Below are 3,684 nucleotides of genomic sequence, written 5' to 3' on the forward strand. Positions count from 1 at the left end.
AGTGATGAGTGAGTGAGGAACATCTCATCTGGTAAATACACTATATTGCCAAAAGTATTCACTCACCCATTCAAAATCATGAATTCAGGTCACTTCCCACAGGTGTATAAAACCAAGCACCTAGGCATGCAGACCGCTTCTACAAACATTTGTGATGGTGCTGTGATAGGATGACACCTGTGGAACAAGTCCAGTTGTGAAATTTCCTCACTACTAAATATTCCACAGTCAAGTGTCAGTGTTATTACAACAAAGTGGAAGTGATTGGGAATGACAGCAACTCAGTCACGAAGTGGTCGGCCACATAAAATGACAGAGTGGGGTCAGCGGATGCTGAGGCGCATAGTGCACAGAGGTCACCAACTTTCTGCAGAGTCAATTGCTACAGACCTCCAAACTTCATGTGGTCTTCAGATTAGCTCAAGAACAGCGTAGAGAGATTCATGGAATGGGTTTACAAGGCCAAGCAGCTGCATCCAAGCTTTACATCACCAAGCACATTGCAATGCATTGAAGGCATTGGTGTAAAGCACATTACCACTGGACTCTAGAGTAGTGGAGACGTGTTCTCTGGAGTGAATAATTGTGCTTCTCCATCTGGCAATTTGATAGACAAGTCTGGGTTTGGCGGTTGCCAGGAGAACGGTACTTCTCTGACTGCATTATGCCAAGTGTAAAGTTTGGTGGAGGGGGGATTATGGTGTGGGGTTGTTTTTCAGGAGTTGGGCTCTGCCCTTTTGTTCCAGAGAAAGGAACTCTTAATGCTTCAGCAGACCAAGAGATTTTGGACAATACCATGCTCCCAATTTTGTGGGAAGAGTTTGGGGATGGTCCCATCCTGTTCCAACATGACTGCACACCAGTGCACAAAGCAAGGTCCATAAAGACATGGATGAGCGAGTTTGATGTGGAAGAACTTGACTGGCCTGCTCAGAGTCCTGACCTCAACCCGATAAAACACCTTTGGGATGAATTAGAGCGGAGACTGCAAGCCAGGCCTTCTTGTCCAACATCAGTGATTGACTTCACAAATGCATTTCTGGAAGAATGGTCAAAAATTCCAATAAACACACTACTAAACCTTGTGGAAAGCCTTCATAGAAGAGTGGAAGATGTTATAGCAATGTTATATGCAAATGGTGGGCCGGCATCATATTAAACCCTATGGATTAAGAATGGAATGTGACTCAAGTTCATATGCATGTGAAGGCAGGCGACCGAATATTTTTGGCAATAAAGTGTACCAACTACACAGGAACGGTCCACTTCTTTTAAAGTGTAACTTTAATGCTACACTACAGGAAAGTTCCTCTGTCGAAGATACACTTGTGTAATCACATGAGGCAAAACACAAGTTGACACACATGTGTAACTACATAGGCTGTATCTCTGTAATCCATCTTTAACACTCAGTAAACACATCAGTAGAGATTGTAACAATAAAAAAAAAACTTTTTGGTGCGATATAGAACGCTTTAAGTTTTTAGGTACGATGCCAAGAATAAACTCATGATTAACTCTAAAAAAAAATCTTTACATGTCTATCTTGTAAACACCATAAATAACACAACACAACATAAATAAACATAACATAAAAATCTACAACACAACAGCACTGGGAGAAATTTAATTAGCGTCACTTATCTTTGTTGAGCGCATGTCACTGGTATAGGATCCTATAGGTTTTCTATTGTGTGATCCTGGAAACCACTAAGCTGAATTTATTCTCGTTATTCTTGTTGTTGGTTTAGTTGTTGAAAGGTTGTTTGATGCTGAAAGAAAGTACTTTTTTGATGGATTATTCAGATAAATTTGATCTGATTGGCCCTCTTGAACATCCAAGCCTTGCTGTTGTGTGCTAGTAACATTAATCTCATTGTGTATTTATAATAAATTGCTGACTATTTGTTATTTGAACAGATAACTACATCATTACTGACCACAATGTTTTACTGCTGTTTAAAATGGACAGATATGCCATTAAGTGTTTAAGTAGTGTATGAAATCTTTAAATTGTGCTCTGATTATTTCCAGTGATGCACAATCCACAGTGCCTAGCTCACGCTAGCATTTTGAGTACTATCAGTGTGAAACACCAGTATTTATGGTCATTTTATTCTGGGAACTAAATACAAATCTATTAATGGATAAGGCTTATTTGGTGTGGTGGGAGTATTTAGTGTTTAAGGGTTATTTGTCTGTTGGAATATTTGGTGTTTAATTGACTACTCCTTTCAGCAGAAGGGAGAACTTACCAGCAGTAAGTAAGAGAAGTTTGGTGTTTACAGGTCATTGTTTTAGAACATTCAGCCATGTTAAGCTTTCTGTCATACTAATCGTTTTTAAATGAGACTGCCGTCTCTCAGAGACTGGCAAAGCTTGTTACTAGTCAAGTATAAAAGCTTGTGCACAACAGAAATCACTTAGAACCAGTTCCCCAGACTCTGATTAACCCTAAACCTAAACTAAAAAAGGATTTCCAATGATGATTTGCTATTAACCTTGAAATTTTGTTCAATAGCAGGTATAATCTAAGTTCAGGTAAACAGCCCAAAGTCTTTTTTTTGTTGTTGTTGTTGCAGATGACTGAACTGCCAATAATCAGTCAGTCAATAATAAGTCAGAGCACTTGCAGAAGCATTTACTGTTCCAAGATGTGGGAAATGTTTCTGGCTCCATGGTTGTGTTAGTGTGCTTGTGTGCACTAGGTGAGGTCTGAGTTGGAGGAGGCAGAGCAGACTCACACAGCTCCTCATGATGAGATTATTTGTTTTCAGCTAAATGCATTGTTTATGATGTGTACAGCTTGACACCACCTGGTCTGCTTCCTAGTAGATGCATGATGGCATATTTGGCCTCTCTTTAATGAATTAATCAAGTGATTAGTTTAACAATACAGTAGTTCTCCAGTCCTAAAGGGATGTCTGATATAGTTTGGTGATTTTCCTGTTCAAACAGCCAGGTCCTGTTAACAGCCAGGTCAGGTTAACATGTGTATTTGAGATTGCCATCAACCAAACTGCACTGGATACCAGTCCACCAGATGCCTCAGGAATGCCCTGCCTTCAGGGAGATTCAGCAAACCAGGAGATAGTAACATAATGAATGAGTTTAGCAACACATGGTTACTATTGTCTGTGGCTAAAGGTATTAAAGATACAATATTATCAGATTTAGAAAATAAATGCTTTTACATCTATACAAAGCTTCGACAGAACTCTTAGGTCCTCCAGCACTGGTCTTTCAGTCCTGTCCACAGCCAGATCCAACATAGCTCAAAGTGTTTAGCCATCGCGGTCCTGCTCTGTGGAACAAACCGCCTGAGGTCCGTGCTTTCTTTTGGAAAACTAAGACCTTTTCTACTGAGACTCTTCGTTAGCTAGCTTTTGTTTATTCTGGCGTGTGTCTTTAAACTGGTTTGTTTGGTAGTTTTTTATTCGGGCTCATTATTTTTATCAGCTTCACTTTCTTTCTATTTATAATTGTTCACAAAAAGTATTCCGTTTCTTGTTACATTAGCCTGCTTTTTAGAGAATTCATCACATGGTTCCTTCAAACCTTTATTTTGGAGAATGTTTTATTTATCAGTGACCCATGACACATTTTTTCCTGATCGCCATCTTGGAAGTTTGGCTAGCCGGTTACACCTACCGGAAACGGGCCAGCGGCGTCTGCGGCGCCAGC

This window comes from Pygocentrus nattereri, chromosome 4 (assembly GCF_015220715.1).
Source record: "Pygocentrus nattereri isolate fPygNat1 chromosome 4, fPygNat1.pri, whole genome shotgun sequence".
Lineage (NCBI taxonomy): Eukaryota > Metazoa > Chordata > Actinopteri > Characiformes > Serrasalmidae > Pygocentrus > Pygocentrus nattereri.